General features: G+C 35.3%; 2 protein-coding genes across 5 annotated transcripts in view; both read left to right on the forward strand.

The window, feature by feature from the left end:
• LOC126714970 (uncharacterized) overlaps positions 1-22,510 on the forward strand; it is a 90,502-nt gene that overhangs the window by 18,988 nt on the left and 49,004 nt on the right. The gene's annotated exons all lie outside the window — the stretch shown is intronic.
• LOC126714971 (senescence-associated carboxylesterase 101-like) overlaps positions 1-22,510 on the forward strand; it is an 82,725-nt gene that overhangs the window by 4,142 nt on the left and 56,073 nt on the right. The gene's annotated exons all lie outside the window — the stretch shown is intronic.

A 22,510-nucleotide genomic window follows, 5' to 3' on the forward strand; every position in this document is an offset into this window, starting at 1 on the left:
TTTCCGAAGGATGATTGAACCACTGGATATAGCTGATTACTACAACATTGAGGGCTCAAGAGACTACATAAAAAATGGAAGGTCCGAACATTACAAAAAATTGGAGCAATGGCTGAAAGAAACTGAGAAATCTTCAAGTTCAAGTGGTCCAAATGATTTGAAGAAACAGAATGTGAAGTCAAGTCTGACGGAGGATTCTTGCTTTTGGGCACATGTTGAGGAGGCTCTCATTTTATGCGACTCGCTAAATGGCAGAGAATCAGGTGTTATGAACAAAGAATCATCAAAGAAGAAACGAAAATCAAGTGCTATGGACGAAGAATCATCAAAGAAAAAACTGGTTGAGTTTGAAAACTATGTATACGGTTTGATGAAAAATTATGCAGTATCTTCTGAGATTTTCTTACCAAAGAGCAGCTTCATGAAATGGTGGGGAAAGTATAGAGAAATTATGGAAACTTCTTATAGTTCACCTCTCACTAACTTAATTAAGAATGTCAAGAATTACGAGGAATATACTAGGGGCACCCTAGTGATTCCTGAGATGTAAAATTATATATTTCAAACTTGTTTGGCATTTAGAATTTATTCCCCAATAAATTGTAAATTGAGGACATCATCTTTTCAATCATTATTATTACTAGTCATGGATCCGTACAAGCTTGAGAATATGCTATTATTTTTGTAATGGAATATATGTGCAATCTATTTTCTAAGAACTTCAAGATCATTTAGTAGGGTTAGCCATAACAAAGGATTTCTACGCATAAGAATATTATTTAAAATATTCATTTAAAAAAAGCTATTTTTATCTTGCCCTTTACAAAAGCAACCAAGTGCAAAAGGAGGGTTTATTTTTTATTTTTCAAACTAAAATAAATTACGTCATATTGTATGTTGGATTTAGATCCTCTAGATTTCCTAAGGTACTCTACCAAATAGATTTCCTTAAATCCTAACCACTATTTAACGATTTAATTATCTAGATTCTGCCATGTCAACATTCCACTAACAATATTCTTAATTATTTTGTTTGCAACATTATTTTATTATTTTAAGAATATTATTAGTGGAATGCTGACATGACAGAATATAGACTATTAAATCATTAAAGTGTGGTTAAGATTTAAGGAAATCTATTGATAGAGTATCCTAGGAAATCTAGAGGATCTGAATCTGTTTGTTTGCTCTGTCAACTAATGAAAATTTCATATTCTCCATAAATAAAAACCTATATTTTTACTTTAATTTTTGTTTTAAATTTTTATTTACTCCTATTATGAGCCAATCCATTTTTGATACGATATATATAGTGGTGATTGGAAAGGTAAGAAAAAAGTAGAGTTTTCTCATCATTTAAAAAACTTTCACTTGCATACCTCTATTGTGATGTTGTCTTTAATCTTACACCACTATTCGTTGTCATCCATAATCATAGTTCTCTCTCTTTTATAGCATACAAAAGAATCATCATAATCTTTCCTACTAAATTATTGCTCTTCTTGATACATCTGTAAATATCTACCGAATCGAATATATCCATACGTTTTGCAAACAAAACACAAAATGTCATATGAGCAATTGTTACTCAACAATGATTAGTTGGACCCATTAAGAAAATAACTTTATATTGATAACCTATAGAAACAACTTTTTCCACACACAAAAAAACAAAAAAAAATGTAAATTTGTCCAGACTAATCATTGTTGAAAAGAAAAAGAAAAAGAAAGACAAATAATATGCACTGCAGCTAGTATGGAGAGAGAAAGACTGAAGCACTTGGAAGAAGAAGAAGATGCCTTAGCTCGCAGCACAAAAAAGTTCAAGGAAAGCCATAGCTTTCAAGAGACGAATGAGAAAGGAAAGGGGATCAAAATGGGGAGTTATAAGGATAAGCTAATGGGTGCAATTCCTGGAGCATTTGCACAAGCATTTGGACTTGAAAGTTCAATGCAAGAGGATTTGGAGTCTGACATTGAAGAGGAAAATGACCAGGATGGTAGCCTTAGAATTGGCTTTACCAAAGAAGAGAAGGTTCAAGTGAGAGCACCTTGGCAAAAAGCTCTCATCATCAAAACCTTTGGGAGGAGAATGGCATTTTCATTCCTCGTTGAGAGAGTGCGAAAGATGTGGAATCCGTGTGGTGGTATGGACTGCATAGATTTGGGGTATGATTATCTCCTAGTGAAATTTGAGTTAGATGAAGATGTGGATTCTATTCTCATGGGGGGTCCCTGGTTCATTGGTCAGCATTTTCTTGCTATTAGACAATGGGAACCAGAGTTTAAGGCTTCCACAGCAACTCTTTCTTCGGTAGCAGTTTGGATAAGGCTACCAAAGTTGCCCATTGAATTTTATGAACCTAATGCACTCCTGAAGATCGGGAAAGCTATTGGACCGGTCTTGAGGATTGATTCTCATACAGCTAACGAGGAAAGGGGCAGGTTTGCTAGATTATGTATCCAAGTTAACTTGGATAAGCCGTTGGTAAGGAAGCTTTATCTTGGCAAGCTTGAGTAGAGTGTGCTCTATGAAGGAATAAACACTCTCTGTTTCTCGTGTGGAAGGATTGGCCATAAGGTCGAAACGTGTCCATACACCATAAGAGAGCAGCCCAAGGAGAAGAGTACGGATAGAAGTGATGAACAAACCGGTATGCAAAATGATGAACAAACCGGTATGCAAAATTTTTAAGGGGCGAAAGGGTCGAAGAAAAAGGAAAAATCGTAGCAAGAATACGGTGAATGGATGGTTGTGAGCAGAAGGAAAGTGAACAATAAAACAAGACCAGTGTAGCGTGATCAGGCGATGAGTCATACGACGGGTGTACAGATGATGCAAACATCCGTAGCCACCACTGCCGAGCCTAGTGTAGCAAGTCTGAGTAGAAGAGATGGAAAAAGAAAATCTCTGCACACGCAACCAGTTGTGTCACAGAGAGAGATGGTTACGTCCAATCACAGTCAACAAAAAATTGGTAAGGGAGCTAAAAGTAAGGGCGTGCGCGCCAAAACAAACCAGAAGGCAACTAATTCAGTTGGATTACAACCCAAAGAGGTGGGCCCGAGCAGTAAGAATGGGATTTTTGTGTTTGGGTCTGATACAGAGCAAGGCCCATTTTGTTTTTCAGGCTCTTTGAACCCAATAGTGACCCATAAAGATAATATCATTCCAACGGGAAAGGAAAACACAGGCTCTGAACACTCTAGTAGCTGTGATGGAAGGCAGGAAGAATTGGGGGATTTTCTACAAGGGAAAGGTTATCGGTGGACGACTCAACCATTCGATGGATAAAACAAGACCCAACAGAGGTGTGGGGCTGGTTCGAAACCGAGTTGATGGTGGCATGGAAGAACCTATTTCCTCTAACGGAGAGAAGCAAGCAGCTGGGTTACCTGCCTTTGAAGGATGAGGTGTGGATCACAACGCTGAACCCATGGTGGAGATTTATGACGGATCGGCCTCCAATTCTGAGTCCTCCAATGACAAACTCAGGGCCATCAGCAATAAGATCCGTCATGCAGAACTCGGAAAAATCTCTATCGGAAGCAGAAGCAATGTGGATGGAGCCAGTGATTTCAGAAATGAAGAAATTGGTCTCCTACCCGGTGGAATGCTCGTTGATGGGTAACCTTTACAGGGTGAAAATGATCCAATTTGCCAAGCCCAAAATAAGCGGCATGATTATAGCCAAGGGAACATAAGGGGACTTGGGGAATAATCATGCATTCAGTGACTCTAATCAGGGGGATTTGGGGGATTTGGGAGTTGAGGAAAGAGATGTTGGAGGTATGGAGATTGAGAGACACTGATGTTTCTTCTTCTCTGTCTCACGGTGATGCTTTCTTTACTCCATATAAAATGATGAACATACTGATTTGGAACTGTAGGGGCGCTATGAAGCCCCAATTCAGAAAGACGGTCATGGATTTGGTGGAATGGCATTCACCAATTCTTATGGTGATCACTGAAACCAGGATAAGTGGTGCTAGAGTAGATGAGATCATTGAGACCCTTCCTTTCGATGGGCATGCGGTGTCTGACACAATTGGATTTGCTGGAGGAATATGGTTGCTTTGGCGTTCAGATTTGGTGAATGTGGATGTCCTGGCAGCTATAGAGCAGGAGATTCATGCCTTGATACGGGTAAGGTCTCAAACTCTTAGCTGGTTAATTAGTGCTATTTATGCCAGTCCTCGTTTTAAGGAAAGATGCATTGTTTGGAATAATCTTAGGATGCTAGCTAACATGCATGATTTACCTTGGGCCCTTATGGGGGGCTTTAATGAAGTTTTTTCTAAGGATGAGAAGTATAGGGGGAATCCAATCTGTCAAAGAAGGGTTAGGGTTATTAAGGAGTGTATGGATGATTGTAACATGATGGACCTTGGGTTTTCAGGCCCAAAATATACTTGGACTAATAAAAGGGAGTTGGGTAACTTAATACAATGTAGACTTGATAGATGTTGGGTTAATCCGGGTTGGAAAGAATTATATCCGGAAGCTAACGCCACCCACTTAGCCAGGGTAAATTCAGATCATTGCCCTTTGCTGCTTAATTTGAATCCTTTTTTGGGGTCCACTGCCGACAGGCCTTTTAGATTTCAGACAATTTGGCTGAGTCACAGTGACTTTCCAACTGTTGTAAGGGATGCTTGGGTTGGTAGGGAAGAGAATTTAGCTAAGGCAATTACTAACTTCACAACCAAAGCTCAAAGATGGAACAGAGAAGTGTTTGGGAATGTTTTTGTAAGAAAAAAGAAAATTTAGGCCAAGCTATTAGGTACTCAAAAAGCCTTAGCTACCTGTCCAAATGGGTTTTTGATTAATTTACAAGAGCAGTTGACTGAAGAATATAATTCAATCATCCAGCTAGAAGAGGAGCTGTGGGCTATGAAGTCCAGAACTAATTGGATCATTTTGGGGGAGAGGAATACTTCTTATTTTCACATTTCCATGCTTCAAAGAAGAAGTAAGAATAAAATTACCAGTGTTCAAAATAATGAGGGTGAATGGTGCCATAATATTGAGGAAGTGAAGGAAATTTTCAGTACAAGTTTTAAGAAGCTGTATAAATCCGAACAAGTGTTTTGTCCTATTGCCCCTCAGTGGAGATCGGATTGGTGTGCCAAGCTCAGCCATGAAGATGCTGTTACTATGGATAATATACCTTCGGATGGGGAAATTTGGAATGCTCTCAAATCAATGAAGCCTTACAAAGCTCCAGGTGTTGATGGGTTTCATGTTGGTTTTTTCCAGAGGTTCTGGTTAGTGGTGGGGGCATCGGTCAAAAGGGAAATCAAAGAGGTGTTTATGAAGCATAAAGTTCCTGAGTACCTTAATCAGACCCTAATTGCCCTGATTCCTAAACAACCTGGTCCTGAGACAGTCAGCCAGTATAGACCCATAAGCCTTTGCAACACGATTTACAAGGTTATTTCAAAAATTATTGTTTTGAGGATTCGTCATCTGCTACCATCCTTGATTTCCCTAATGCAGACAGCTTTTATTGAAGGTAGAAGGGGTACAGATAATGTCATAATTGCCCAAGAATTAATTTACTCTCTTAGGAAGAGGAAGGGGAGGACAGGGTTCATGGTTGTGACAATTGATCTTGAAAAGGCCTATGACCGCCTAGAGTGGTCGTTCATCAAAATGGTGCTTGAGGATTTTGGATTTTCGGAGAATATGATAAGGTTGATAATGAGCTGTGTGTCTTCCACTACCACAGCTCTATTGTTCAATGGAAGCAAACTTGAGTCTTTCCAACCATCAAGAGGAATTAGGCAGGGAGACCCCATCTCTCCCTACCTATTTATGTTGTGTATGGAATTTCTTGGAGCCCAAATCACTGGTATGTGTGAGGATAGAAGGTGGGATAAAGTAAGGGCTTCTAGAAGTGGTCCGAGCTTTTCTCACGTATTTTTCGCGGATGACTTGATGCTGTTTGCTAAAGCAGACTACAAAAATTGTGAAGCTATCATTGAAGTTCTTGACAATTTATGCAACCTTGTTGGGCAGAAAGTTAATTATACCAAATCTAAGATCCTTTTTTCTTCTAATGTTACTAGAGGAAGGGTGAGAGGCATTTGTAGGAGATTGGGCATTGCTGCAACCACCAACTTAAGTAAGTACCTTGGTTTTCCCATCTTTCACCAAGGAAGAGTGGGGAATGCCTTTAATTTTGTGGTTAATAAGATGCAAAGTAAGCTAGCTGGCTGGAGATCAAAACTGTTATCAAAGGCTAGTAAGTTGGTTCTTGTTAAATCTTCCGCGGCTCTTGTGGCAGAATATTATATGCAATGCCAATCGCTACCTGTTAAAGTTTGCAATCAAATTGACAAACTAATAAGAGACTTTCTATGGGGTTCAACTGAAGAAAAAAGGAGGCTGCATCTGGTTAGGTGGGAGACTGTGACATTGCCCAAAGAGCTTGGGGGATTGGGGCTGCATAATATGAGGGATAGGAATTGTGCATTGTTAGCTAAGCTTTGCTGGAGATTAGCTTGTGAATAGGAAGCTCCTTGGGCGAAGATGCTTGTGGCTAAATATCTCTCGCCTAGCAGATTATCTGAGGAAGGTAATAAACAACCATGCTCTTCTATTTGGGCAGCTTATAAGAAGGGTGGCCCAGTCTATGTCAAGGGGCTAAAATGGTCAGTGAGAAATGGGGAGAAAGTAAAGGTCTGGAATGATTTTTGGCTTCCTTTGGGTCCTTTGAAAACTCTAATTGAAGGGCCTTTAAATTGGGATGAAAATCTCATTACTGTGAAGCAATGTTTTGACCAAAATCATGAATGGCAAGCTCAAGGCCTTTCCTTTGATCTGCCTGAACATATTCTCAATTTCATCAAAGCTACTCCGCTGTCATGCAGTCCGGAAGCAGAGGATTCACTTCAATGGGCCTTTTCCAAAAATGGTTTTTTCTCTTTAAAATTTGCATACTTATTGGCAAGGGGTTTAAACCCTTTGAACCTTGATACTATTATGGTGGATTGGGTGTGGAAAGCTGAAACTTATCCTAAGATCCAATTTTTTCTATGGCTGTGTCTTCACAATAGCGTGCCCACCGGGGAAGTTTTGGGTTCAAGGGGTTTAAGTCTTGACCCCATTTGTAAATTATGTCTTCAAAGCATGGAAACAATTGATCATCTCTTAAGGGGCTGTTGGTTTGCTCGAGATTTTTGGCAGCAAACTCAGTTCCCGATCTGCATGAGGGATACTTTTAGTTTACCAGTTAGTAAATGGCTTGAAGTCAACTGTAAGGCAGATATCAACTACTGTAGAATAGGCATTCCTTGGAAGATTTTGTTTCCCATGGGAGTGTGGAAACTATGGCTGCATAGAAACAATTTTATTTTCAAAACCGGCAAGGTGAACCAGTCATGTTTCAGGAAGAGTATTAAGGATAGTGCGGAGTTCTTCTGTATTAGGTTGAATGCTAAATTGCCTAAAGCCAAAATTGTTGTTGCCGTGGGATGGGAGAAACCTCCATTGGGTTAGGTGAAGCTTAACTCAGATGGTTCTGCTCTAAGCAGTCTTGGACGTGCAGGTGGGGGCGGTGTGATCAGAGACCATGAGGGGAAATGGTTGAAAGGCTATGCTCGGTCACTTGGTAGCACCAACAACTGTATGGCTGAACTATGGGCTCTAAGGGATGGTCTTTTACTAGCTAAGGAAATGGGGCTGCATAACCTAGAGTTGGATGCTTTAAGTTTTGTTTTACTCTTGAACAATAATACCACCAACTTGACTTTGGAACCATTGCTAAATGATTGCAGGAACCTGGTGAGGGAGTTTCCCAACATGCAGATAAAGCACATATATGGGGAGGCCAACCAATGTGCGGATGTAATGGCCAAACTAGGTGCAAGCAGTGTAACTTCTTTTGTTGTATTTTTGCATCCACCGCCTGTGGTGGAAAGAATTCTAGCTAATGATAAAGCTAGATTGTGTTGTAACAGACTTGTTAATTCCTAGTTTAATGATATTTCCTTATTGACCAAAAAAGAAAGAAAAAGAAAGACAAATAGCAAAGCCTCATAATCAAGCTGCTATATAAATCAATTATAAAAGAAAAATAATGAAAATCTTATTGCAAAAGCTAAAATATGTCACTTATCTAATCATTTTTGTTTGACTTGTTGGTTCCAATTATGGATAACACTCCTCTCTGCAAAAAGAAGACTGTCCAAAAATAAATAAAATTCCATCTATAAATAGTTTAAGCTTTTTGGTAAGGATAATTTATCATGTGTAGTGTGACTAGTGTCAAGTCAAAAGGATAATTTATCATGTGTAGTGTGACTAGGGTCAAGTCAATCATGCTTTTTTAAACCTAACAAACCGAAAGCTACTTAATTCCATTTATTTGGTTTACTAAAATTTTGGAGAAATTACATTTTACCACTCTAAACTATACTTCCGATTATACTTTGCACCCTAAATTTCTTTGAATGCACGTTTTTTGCACCCTAAATTTATAATCATTGTTTCATTTTACACCCTGACATTAAGTTTGTTGTTAACTTGGATAGAAAAATATGATACCACATGAAAATACCTAATTGTCCCTCTTCTCAATCCTTTAAAAACAAAAGAGATATTACACTTTACCACCCTAAACTATACTCTTGATCACACTTTGCAACCTAAACTTTGAACTTCCATCTAAATTAATAGAAAACTTAATGTCGGGATGCAAAGTGTAACAAAAATTATAGTTTAAGGCGCAAAATGTAACATAATATATAGTTTAAGGTGGTAAAGTGTAAATTTTCCTAAAATTTTCAGCTTTTTAGCTTAATAAGCTTTTATGACTTTGTTCATCAATATTTTGTTTGTTTGTTTTTACAAGTTGATATATATAGGTCCGGTTATATATATTAATATATATATATATATATATATATGAAAAGAAATGTATGCACAAAAGATATTCAGTGCTCATTACTTCTCACAAAGCAATGTGAAGTCTCATCAGACATTTGGCATCAAAATGAGCTTCCTGCTTTCCTTAAAGGTGAGCTTTTTCATTCTTACTGCGACTTTTTCGGGATTTAAGAGCTGTTTCTCATTCGGCATCTTCCTACAAGTGCTTATTGCCTTTGTGTTAGGACTTCATACTAATGGGATATTCTGGATGTTCCCATTCATTTTGCAATTGTGACCATAGGTAAATGTTATCTTCGAGTTATCATATCCACAGTTCAATGATCAGTTATAATCGTATTACTTTACAGTTAGCATGGTATGAATTGGTACCACATATCTACAAATGCATCGATTAACACTTTTTTGCCCCAACAATAACAACTAGTAACAACCTACCATTTAGGATTTGTTGTAAAAATGTTGTGAAATATCATTTCTCTAACTTTATTGAACTACAATTATCAAGATAAATATTGAAGTAGAAAGAAACTGAGGCCCTCAGGTCCAACCCTATATGAAATGCTGCCTCAGCACATAAAATGCCAATTAAGAGCATTAGCAGCAATGAAGCTAAATAGCTATATAGCTATTTTAGCTTCACCAAAACACAAAAATCCATACTACAGTAGTGGAGCTAAAGGTAAAATTTTTACCTTCATTGCTACAGTGCACAACTATATATGGCTATGCACTGTAACTGAGAGCTAAAAAAAAAAAAAAAAAAAAATTATTCTCAGCCGGATTAAAATAATATATGTTTGTTTATTTTTTTATATTCTTTTATTCTTCCAACCATGCCTTTCTCAGACTCACTCTCAACTCACTCTCTCAAGCTCTCACCTCTCTGTCTCACCTTCTCTTAAAACTCTCTCAAGCTCACACTCTCAAACTCTCACCTCTCTATCTCACTGCTGCCGGCCTGACTCGATCCTCGATGTCATCGCCCACCGAAGCTCAACGTCACCGACCTACCAACCGACCCATTTTGTCGAACTCCCAAGCCGCCGATCAGTCTTAGACCCACGCCGCCGATCCGCCTCAGACCCACGCCGCCGATCCACTTCTTTGATGCTCTCAACTCTCTCAAACTCAATCTCTGAAACTCTCTAAAACTCTCACCTTTGAACTCTCACCTCTCTGTCTCGCCACCACCGCCGTCGATCCATGCCTCTGACCCGACTCGCCTTCAAGTAAGTTGTCTCTGTCTTCTTCATCTACATGCTTGGGATTTTTGATTTGGGTATGTGCGTGTATCTATAAATATAGAATAAATAAATTTTAGATGCAATAATTTTTTTGCTGTTCTAGTTCAATGAAAATTTCTTTCATTTGATCTCAACAAACTTATCCATGCTTTGGTAAGTTGAATTAATGAATGGACATAATAGAGCAGTAAATTCAGAGCATCCATTCGTTTTGATTTGGATTTGAAACTTGCTTACTTCCTTATTTTTATTTTTTTGAAGATGAGCGGGATGATAATGAAGTGGTAGACTTAGATTATGAACAAATTAATGGAGTGGATAATCCTCCTATGCAAGTGTTACGTGAACAAAGTGATGGATTTATGTCATACATTGAGAGCTATGGACGCATTAGAGACCGAGAAATTCATTTTCAACTCTAGTTGGACCTCATTGAACATTTATGGCAATTGCAAGGTGAGTTGTAGAAACTTCCTTTTTTATATGTTAAGAAGCATGAGTCATAGGAACTTGTGCAAGTGTGTGAGTTTTATTGTAATTTGGTTTGAGTTATGTATGTGAGTAATCTATGGACTACATTGTTCCAGTTATAATATGTGTTCTATTTTATATATTTTCTTATAAAGTTCCTCCATTTCATAGTTCACATTGTTCTAAAATTGCTTTCGGACAATTGAGATGATAATAGGCTATCATGACGATTGAAAATTTTTTTTAGTCAAAAGATAAATTTGTATATATATAATTTGGGGTTAAAACAAAATATTATTGTTACACTAGATGATTATTTGCTATCATGATGATTGAGAAATTGTTTTAGTAAAAAAAAATGTATAAGTATAATTTGGAGTTAAAAAAATCATTTGTTAACACTAGATGATTATTTGCTATCATGTGGCAGCGGCGGCGGTGGAAGAGTTGGTGGCGGCGGCAGTGGCAATGGTGGTGGCGGTAGTGGCAGCGGTAACAATTGCGGTGGCAGTGGAAGAGTCGGTGGCAGCGGCGGTAGTGGCAGCGGTAGCAATTGCGGGTGATTGTAATTATTGTTTATTGTAGTGAATATATTATTTTATTGTAGTGGATATATTATTTTGTTATGATGTTTATATTATTTTATTGTGTTGAAAGCTAAAAATATCCACTACTGCAGCATGTTTTGTAAAGTGAATAAGTAAAATAGATAAAGTAACTTTTTGTAGTGCTAAATAACTAAATTTTTAGCTCCATTATTGTGAATGCTCTAAGACCAAGTTGAAATGAAGCAGGCATTTGCCTAAAAAAGTAAAACCCCAAATGCAATGCTGTTTCCTAAGAGCATCTCTCTAATAGACTCCTTAAACCTAAATTTCTTCAAATTTTGGAGAGTGAACCCTTAAAAAATTGGGTTACTAGGATGCTTTTTTTTCAAAGAGCTATACTGTAGCTCTGTAAACACATTTTTAAGCATGTAGTTATACATTGGTTACTTTTTAATCATGAGATGAAAGAGAAAAGGTTAGTAGCAAAAATTCTAAGGCCTCCCCAATAAACCACAATTTAAGTAGCAGATTGTGAGTGATAAAGGAAAAAATGGTGGATTCATATGAAAAAGATATGCAAATAATCACAGTTCATATGTCAGATTGTAAGTGATAAAGAAAAAATGATGGGCTTATATGAAAAAGATGTGCAACTAATCACAATTTGCCATGTAGAATAATTGTGACAAAATTTGTCTTTTTAATCTAGTGTTTTAGATTTTTTTTTAAAGGGGCATTTCAACTTTTTACTTTTTATTTTCATGAAATTGCAAAATTTCCTTGAATTGCCGTGCCCGTGAGAAAGGGGAAAAGATGTGAAAGCAAAGAATAGTATAGCTCTGTAAACACATTTTTAAGTACGTAGTTAAACACTAGTTACTTTTTAGGTCATGAGATGAAAGAGAAAAGGTTAATAGCAAAAATTCTAAGAGCACGTAATAAACTACAAACTGTTTATACGATAGTTAAATTGTGAGTGATAGAGAAAAAATGTTAAGTTTGTATGAAAAAAATGTGCAACCAGTCACAATCTACCATGTAAAATAATTGTGCCAAAAATTATCTTTTATCCTTTGTTTTAGATTTTTTTAAAGGGTTTTAGATTTTTACTTTTTATTTTCCTGAATCGTAAATTTTCCTTGAATTGCTGTGAGAAAGGGGAAAGATGTGAAAGCAAAGAATTTTGAGTTTTAAATATACTTTTATTTCAGAAAAGACACGACACAACAAAATGTAGAGCAGGTATCTAGGGGTGTGCATGGGTCGGGTTGATGGAATTTTTTAACCCAACCCACCATGGTGGGTCAAAAAAATTCAACCCAACCCAACCCATCACATAAGTCCAACCCAACCCAACCCAACCCAACCCACATGGGTCGGGTTGAACCCATGGGTTTAACAAATTTTTTTATTATTATTAAATTGAATAAAAAAAATATAAATATTAATATATTAAAAAAACCTAAAGATTAGTATCAATGTAACTCTTTAAAGGCAAACAACATTAATGACTAAACAACAATAGTAATTTATTAAGATTTGTGTGAATTAATTGGCTTTTATATAGGATAGGAAGAACTGGTTATTTTAAAAAATTTATTAATTATATAATATATTATAAATATATATATATATATATTAAATTAGTATTAGTAGGGGGAACTAAGGAAGTGCTGCTCTACAACTGGTTTTTTTTAAAAAAATTATTAAATATATATATATATATATATATAAGTGCCCTACAGCTGATTTTTTTTTTTTTAAATTATTAAATATATAATATATATTAAATATGGGTGGATCGGGTCGGGTTTGTAATTTTATGACTCAAACCCAACCCGACCCGCTATAAAATTTTTTTTTGTAACCCGACCCAACCCACCAAGCCTTAAAAACTGACCTAACCCGACAGGTCGGGTTTGGAGGATCGGTGGGTTTTCTATACACCCCTACAGGTATCTATTATTTTTTATATATAATTTAATTGGGTAGATTTTTATATATATTTATAACTAGTGTGTTTCCGCTGGGGTCTTGGTCAAGTCGTTTTATTTAACGACTTACAAGTCCTGCTTTCTAACTTTTTTTTTTATTTAAAAAAAAAAAAAAAAAAAAAAAAAAAAAAAAAAAAGTTAGAAAGCAGGACTTGTAAGTCGTTAAATAAAACAACTTGACCAAGACCCCAGCGGACACACAACTACCGACAATTCTGGATGATGAAAGAAAAAAAAGTTAGAAAGCAGGACTTGTAAGTCGTTAAATAAAACAAGTTGACCAAGACCCCAGCGGACACACCACTACCGACAATTCTGGATTAATTTATCTGTGATGTAATTATTTTGTCATATGACTATGGTTGTCAAACAGCTTTTTCTGCCCTAGACGAGGGTAATCAAAGTCACTATACTTACTACTTTACTAAAATATATATATATATATATATATATGGATTTTACTAATGTGTGTCTTAGGGCATACATTAATTTTCATTTTTGGAAAATTTTTTTTGAAAATTGAAAAAGTAATGATAGCTTTATCAATTTTCAAGAAAATGTTTTCAAAAAATAGAAAGCTTAAGAGACAAATGTTTTTTTTTTTTCCATTTGAAGTTTTTGGTAAGAGAAAGAGAGGGAAAGAAGTGAGAGGAAGAGAAAATATTTGTGTCAAATTCTTAATATTTCTTATCTGAATTTTTATTTAATAAATTATAGGAGTACAAATGTCAAGTTTACTTATGCATACTCTAAAATGAAAAATCATCCTTTCTTCTTTTTAAAATTTGAAAAATTATAAACTATCTTTTATGTTTCTTCCACCATGGATAAGGAAAATTCCATGAACCTAGCGAACTTACTTTACTCACTTTTTTTTTCTTTTTCTTTTTTTTGAGAAAGAGACTTTACTCACTTGAGAATACATGTTTGGATTTGTACCATCTTATTTTACAATACACCTAATATTTTAGTTTTTATTTTAACAACCAACAAATTAAAATAATATAATTACATAATAAAATAATATAAAGAAAGAGGAAAGAGAAGAAAAGTTGTTCAATAAAGAAAGTTAATAAACATTGAACCAAATTCTACAAAGAATACTTATTTTTTAATTAAAAAAATCTTGAAACATTGAACCAAATGATATAAAAAATTAACATTTAATATTTTTCTTGTACCACTTAAAAATATTTCAATTCTCTTTGCAAAGAATACGACGCTTAGCAAAAATTTATACTTTTTCACGTAAGGTCTCTTTGCTTGTGTTTTATTTCATTAAACTAGAATTTGTATACTGTTGAGGTCTAAAAAGGATCATAGTAAAGGAAGCCCAAAAGAATAAGTCAAGCCCAAAAGGATAAGTCAAGCCCAAAAGGAAAAATCAAGCTAAGCCCAAAGTAACAGACGCAGGAAACCCATGAAGGAATAAAAAAGCCCAGGGGATCCTGAAGCCCAGACAAAGAAGCATCCAAAAAAGAGGATCACGGCAAGGGATAAAAAGCAAGGATCCTCAGGAACCTTCAAGAGGCGCAAACCCCTTTAGGCACAAAGACAAAGGAAGACTAGGACAGCTCGATAGAAAAAGACAGAAGAAGGAAACAAGAAACAAAAGCAGAAAAAGAACACAAACGCCAGTATAACCCAGCGACCTCTCATGGCACAGACAGAAAAAGTCTCGAGGAACCAAAACGGAGAAGTATAGAAGAAAGAATGATAACAAGTGGCTTTCAAAATGGCAGAGCAGGATTCCACCCGGATGGGAAAGAAAAGGGAAAAGTGGAAAACGCCAGAAACGGGGATGCCGAGAAGGGCATACCTCAGCACATCCCAAAGAAGATGGCCAATCAGGAACCTTCAAAAGAATCAGAGCTGAAAGAAGGAAAGAATGAGAAAAAACGGAAATGGGACTTACCAAGATGATGGATACAGGACGTGCTCTATTTGCAAAAGGGTAAAACAGGGGAACCAACGGTTCCCCGGGAGGACCAAAAACTCCATTATAAAAGGGGGGAGGATTTTTAGTAGGAAGAATATCATAACAGAGTCATTAGAACTCTGTAAAATTTAAGAAAAACAGAGGAATGTCTCCCGGTATCCCAGAAACAGCCACTATAGCACATACTTGGATTCAAAAGGATTCAAACTTTGCAAGTCTTAGAGGCTTGAATAGCCATCAAAGTCTGTAATTTTTGAGCTTATTTGAACCTTGTATCACGTCTTAGTGGGCACATTTGTAATCCACAATCAAGAAAAATAATGAAATATCTCATATTGATTTGAGAATTTCTAACAATTACTTTGCATATTTCTTTACTGCTTCTTGCTGCTCAATACATATATATTCTTGCTTGTAAAGCTGAGTTCTTGCCCAAGCAAAGCTACTCAGACTTGAGTTCCAAATCCCACAAGTCTTGTGCAAAAGCATAAGTCTGTGAGAATTGGGATCAGGATCATCGTGGCTGAATCATTCTTATGAAATTCATTTACATATATGTATATGTATTAATATATAAATATATATATATATATATATATATCCTAATCTAAGAAACTAACAATTATTTGAAGATATGTGCATTGTATAGTTGTTCTTGTGTAGGACCTATAGAGGTAAAAGGAAAGGACAAAACTTCATTGCATAACAAGCATGGAGAAAGATTGTATAGTGCACAGAACCAGAGATTCTGGGTTCTTATAGGCCTAATACGCCCCGAGATCCCATGACAGTACGTCTCGGGATCCCACGACAGTACGCCCGGGGAGGAATCGCATTTTTGCCTTGAGGAGATTTATGTGACTTGCGCATAACTTGGTTCGTAATCAGCCCCCATTTAGCTGCGGTGAACCAAGCCTAGTCCACCAAAACACAACTATTTGGCCCAGGATCCTTGGGCCTGTGTGCTAAAGAAAAAAGCACTCTCACATATACAAGAGGTGGCCAAAGTGTATCACAATTATAAAAAGAAAATACTTAAAAAAAAAAGAAAAAAAAAGTGCACCAAGGTCTAACGCAACTTTTTTCAAGAACTGATGAAATAATAAGATGTAAATTAGTGATAGACAACTGACAAAGATAATAAAAATGAAGGCAATTATTATCCATCAATCATAACTAATACCATTTTAGTTAGTTGAAAATTCAATAAGTTTGGGAATGATGTTGAGTCAAGTAGCTAGCTTGTCAGCAGAGCCATTAATTTCCTCTGGACGTCGACCCTAGAAGAAATGGTCATTAGCTTCGGAGCCTCTCTACGATGCGCCAACAAGTACCATAGAAAATTTCACGTTCTCTTGCAAATTACAATTCAACTCATCTGGGTCCACTCAATACTAAAACAGAGAGAATGCGAAAATTTCAGTATATCATAGACTTTCTTTTGTTAATCATAATTTGATAACAAAAGTGAGGAACGAAAAATTTCGCACCAGTTAAATCCGCAAGTTAGTAATAATAAGTAAAAAGATGTTAATAATAAATTTTTGGATAAAATTAAGTAAAAATTTATCAACTTAATAATTGAAAAAAAAATAAAATAAAGTTGATAGTTGTTACTTATTACCCAGTAATACTGTATATATACTGTGAAATTTTTTGTGTATATAAAGTTGTTTCTTTTTAAATTTTCTCTTTAGAAGTGGACAACATATAATGGAATTTCTTATATATAGTAGGAAAAGTCCAGGCACCGTCCTTCTTGTCTCGTGTCTTTGACTCTTTGTGGAGGATTCAAAAGAATGAGTGATGGGGTGAAAAGAAAGAATGTTTCTTAAAAAATGTAAGGTTGAATTTAATCAACTATTTTGTTGGCTTTATTTCATGTCAAATTTTACTTGTAATTCAACATTTAGAAACCCTGTATTTAGGTGGGAATCATGTAAGGGTAGTGTGTGAGAGAGTGTGAAAAAATGTTCAAGATTGTGTAGTGAAGGCAGGGACTCGCGACTGGATCTTACTGGTGGCTCGCGACTGGCAAGCCGCCAGAAGATGCACACGAGTGAAGCATGCAGAGAAGTTGATCTGTCGTGCCAGCTGTAGCACTACAGGACAAAAAGTCCAGACTGGCCATTCAGTTAGCTCGCGGCTTGAACTCGTGACTCAGTCAAGTCGCGAGGCCAAGTTGCCAACCAGCTCTATTTTGGAAAAATGACTCTTCGCATTCCAAACACACACCACTATATATAGACCCTTATACCCATGAAATGTAGAGAGCTTCCAGAGAGAATTTTGAGAGAGAAACCCTAGAAAAAAACAAGATTGACTCATTCACAATCTTCACATAGAGACTCTTCAAATTCCTCTACTCTCACTCTCTCCATTGTTACATCCTTGAGAGGTTCATACCCAAATCATTTTCTCACCATACCCATATCTGTGAGAAGGTCATTTGGTGCTTTGAGAAGCAGTTAGGAAGGGACCAATGGTTATTGGTTGATGCTATGGGCTATAGCGAAATCCAGTAGGCTAAAGAAGACAGGTTCGGCGCAACCTCGTTAGAGCAAGAAGCTTGGAGGGCTTAAGTACACTGAGTAGATTATGCTTGGAGGGTCTTCTGCTATTCATATATCCCAACTTCATTCTTTAGTGGATTATTAACCGCTTGGAGGGTGGCAGAAAGGTTTTACGTCGAGGGTTTCAGTTTCCTCTTCGATAACACATCGTTGTGCTGTTCTTGTGTTTGCATCTCTCTTCCCTTAATTTTTGCCATTTAATTTTTGCTGTGGATGTGATTTTATTTGGTTTAGATTGTTTATCAATTATGTTATAAGCTTATGTTCATTTTCCGCACATACAGTGGCGGCGCCACTCAGAGTGCAGGGTGTTCCCAGGAACACCCTGACTTAAAAAAAAAAAAAATTATATATAATAATTTAAATTTTTTTATTTGTTTACCCTTAAAGAAAAAATAGGAACACCCTTAAAATTTTTATGCCAAACAAATTTTGAATTAAAATCTAAAAAAGAAAAAATTGTAACAAAGAATCTGAAAAAAAAAAAAAAGATTGAAAAAATATTCTGTGTTTCCTCACTCTTACGTCGGTTTTTCATCCTCTTCTTCCTATTTGTCTCTGCTACGCATTTCTTCTTATTTTTCTTTGTTTCACCGGCCTCTATTTCTACAGCCCCTTCATCTTCTTCATTTATTTCTCAATGTGTCTGTCTCTCCCTTTAGTTTTGGTACACTCACTTGAAAGTGGAAAAGTAGTCAGTCAAGAACCAAGTGACAAGACTTCAAAGCAAAACGTGTGGAGGTGAAAAAAAGATTGAAAAAAAATAAATAAATAAACTTATAATGAAAGACTAATGGGCTACAACTGTAAGCAAGATGTGTGGAGGTGAAAAAAGAATGAGTAAAAAAAAATATTAATATTTGTTTTAGTAACTTATTATAATTTTTAAAATAAAATTTTAAAAAATGTTAGCTATGGCTCAACTATTGTAAAATGCATTCTTCATTGCTGCTAATACTTTAACTCCACCAAAAAATATAAAAAGTTGCCAAAGTGATATATTGAGTTATTAGAAATATAACTTTGTATATTGTATAAAATAGTAAAAAATAGCGGTAAACCTAAAACGGTTCACCGGTATTGACCAATAATTAATAATTTAATTAACTAATACATTATAAAAGACAAACAAATTAAATTATATTAGGCTAAACAATAATTAATAATTTAATAATTAATGAAACAACGATACAACAAATTATAGTTTATAAAAGACAAACAAATTTATGAAACAGCTAAACAATAATAATTAATAATTTTATTAATATTTCAAATGAACTTATAGTTTATTGTACATGTACCTTTGTTCATTTCTTTTCTTTTCACTTTTTTCTTTTTGAGGTTTTTCGTTGTACAGAATACAAATTTGTTTTGGTTTTAAGAATTTTTTTTTAAGGCCAAATCTTGAATTTCGGTCGGTATTTACCAAAACACCCGAAATAGACTGAAATAACTCGAAATTTTTTCAAAGTGGAATAGGAACACCCTAGACAAAAATCCTGGAGTCGCCACTGCGCACATACATTGTTTGATATTAAACTTGAATTAGTAATTTATAATTTGGGAGTCTAAACGTTCATATATAGTGTTTTATACGCTATTTGAACATTCAAAAAATAATGGGAATTGGATGCTTATAGTATATTTTCATATTCTAGTAGCTCATTTATTCAAAGATAATAGAAAATGACTCTGGACTAAAGCAAGTCATCAACTAAACCTACACGGTCATTGAGACTTGTCGTCTTGTGATGCACCTGACTTTCCTGGGAAATTTCTCTGCTGATGAGTAGAAAAGTAGAACCAGGCAATGCTTTATGCTTACATATGTACTGCTCAGATTGCTCAACTTTCCTAAGCAAATTAATCTAAAGCCAGAGAGAGAGAGGATGACTCAAACTCAGTTGTAAGTAAAATAAAAAATCAAATTATTTCTTTTTCTTTCCTTAGTTGTTTGTGTTTGTTTCCTGTGATTAATTATTCTTGATGGCAGGGTTAGCAGTGGGTTAGAGTTGGCAAATTTCGTGGTGAGCCTTGATGTCTTGCATGATGCATATGTTTGCGGAAGAGCATCTTTAGTCATGCCTAATTATCTTGAAATGTTGGAGAGCGAACCTATAAAATTGCGTTACTGGGATTTTTTTTTAAAAAATTTTTATAAAAGAGCTATAATAAAATATAAACAATTAAAAAAAGAGCTATACTAAAATATAAACAATTAAACATAGTGGTTATTGTATGTGAAAAAATATAAATAATTAAAAAAATCATGAAAAATTGATATTTTTTAATGAAATGTAATGTAAAATAAATAATCTGATGTGATATATTTTAAAAAGTGAATATGTAAAATAGAAAAAGTAAGTTCTTATATTAAAATAGACATAAATTTTTACACAAACTGAAGTGAATGCTCTAACATTGGCAAGACAACTAACTCTTGTACTACCTGGTCAGAGGTAGGGTCTTGCGAAGACGTGAAAAAGAGGACAATGTTTCTCTCTAAACTAATTTAGAGAGAAACCCTTCAAACTTCTCCTATATCTTTTCATTGAAAATGAATTTAAGAAAATCTAATCATTTAAATAAATATTCTTATTATATCCTCCATACTTGCAAAATTTTAAGAAGATTAAAGATCAATAACTATTTCATCAATTAAATGTTTAAATTTTAAGTTTTTGTGGCCTAAAATTATGCATAAAAAATAAATTTATTGATTGAATAATAAATAACATCCAATTTGAACGAAATTTTACATGTGTGAAGAACATAAAGAAAATACAATTCAATGGTTAAATTTTGAAACTTCAAATTCAATTAAAAAATATAAGAGAAGTTTGAAAGATTTCTGTCCAAATTATAGTTTCTTGAAAAAGAGAGATATAAATTTTTTTTATTTTCCATTTGAAGTTTTGGTAAAAGAAAAAGGGGAAAGAAGAGTGAGAGGAACAAAGTATATATATATATATATGTAAAATTCTTAATATATTATTATTTGATTTTTTATATGATAAATTGTAAGGGTAAAAATGTCAAGTTTACTTGTGTTGGGAAATTTAGACCCCGGTTGATAGAATTAACAAGTTTTAAATCCAAGTTTTTAATTAGATTTATTATCAATAAAACTTGTTAAAACAAACAAACATCAATATTATGTCAAAATCATACAGCGGAAAAATAAATAAGACAAGATATGATAACTCAAGAAAACCAATGAAACCAACTAGTTTCACAGTAAAAAACCTGGGGGGAAACCTTCCCAAAAAGCAATCCACTATAGTAAAGAGAAGTTTCAGATCTAGTACAAAACCTTTGTCCCTAGACTCTACAGTCCCCGTAGATGAACTTACAGCAGAAACCTTTTACTGCTTTAGAACCTCTGAACTTTTCAATATATGAACGCCACCCTTTGATGCACGAATCCCAGTACGTGACTAACCAATTGCACGGATCCCAGTACGCGACTTAATCACCAACTAGAAGAAGATTGTTGGCTACAAAGTTCTTCACTTCTGTTGGTTTTTAGACCCCTTAAGGTAATTAGCCAAGTTGTTACTTAGTCCAATTAAACAAGTCTAGGTTATCACAATAATAAAGATCAAATCATGCAAAGCAGCGGAAAATAAATAACATAAGACATGATCACCCAGGAAACCAAACCGGTAAAAACCTGGGGAGGATTTAACCTAGCCATCCTCAAGGTAAACTTGAATCCACTATCTTGAAAGAATCGAAGTTCATACAATAAGACTTACAAGCCCCCACGCTCGACTTCTTATTGCTACCAACCAGTAGAACTTATTGACACGACCACGTGCAAGCTCCGAATCTACGGACTCCTTCTTTCTTGGATTCCCACCAGCTACAAGCACACCCGCTTGTGTAGTCTTTAAGTTTCAATGGCAGCAACTGAATTGATCATCAAGGTGTAGAAATTATCTCCTCCTTGAAAACCCTAAGTTTGTGTAAAGGAAAGCTCCTCTAGATCTCACAAGAGATTTACACAAATCGAAATATGAGCAACACTAAAACGTGGCTAGGGTTTGCCTTTTATACTTAGGACAAATAAGAAACCCTAAAAACGTTTTAAAACAAATAGGGCTGAGTTGAACGAATCTGCAGAAAAGCAATCTACCCTAGCTTCGATCGGTCGAGCCTAAATTTCGATCAATCAAGCCAGGCCGAAAGCCACAGTGCTTCCTGCTTTAAACTCGATTCCAACTTTACATTGACACACAACTTTGAGCTAGCTTTAAACACTTCTAAACACATTGTTTTGATCATGATTTGCCAACATTACACATTAGAGTTCTAAATACATAAAATCCTAATCTTTAGAACCTAACAAACTCCCCCTTTGGCAATCCGTGACAAAACACAACTTAGAAGCTCAAAGTTTACAAAATGAAAAGCCCTTTACAAAATAATGCTCATAAACCAAATTCAATCATAACTACTATCCATCAGTTGCAAGTGTAGACAGCAGCTCAATTGAATCAACCTGTATATTTCCTGAAACACTAAACAAAATGCATAACCGCATGTGTGATAGAAAAACAAAAACAGTAAATCAACAAATATGCAATCTAACTCTCCCCCTAAATTAGATACATAAAAAACAATGTTAACTCCCCATAAACAGAACATTCTTGTATTTTCCACACATTTCATCTAAATCTCTCCCCCTTTTTGTCACGCATTGACAAAGACAACTCAAACAAAGAGTTGACAGAAAACATACGCAACATAGTAAGAGAAAATAGAGAAAGAAGGGAACACAAAACAATTCAACTCTATAAGAAATAGAGACAACTCCTCCTATGAACAACAAAGGTTAAAAAA

The sequence above is a fragment of the Quercus robur genome, chromosome 2 (assembly GCF_932294415.1).
Source record: "Quercus robur chromosome 2, dhQueRobu3.1, whole genome shotgun sequence".
Classification (NCBI taxonomy): domain Eukaryota; kingdom Viridiplantae; phylum Streptophyta; class Magnoliopsida; order Fagales; family Fagaceae; genus Quercus; species Quercus robur.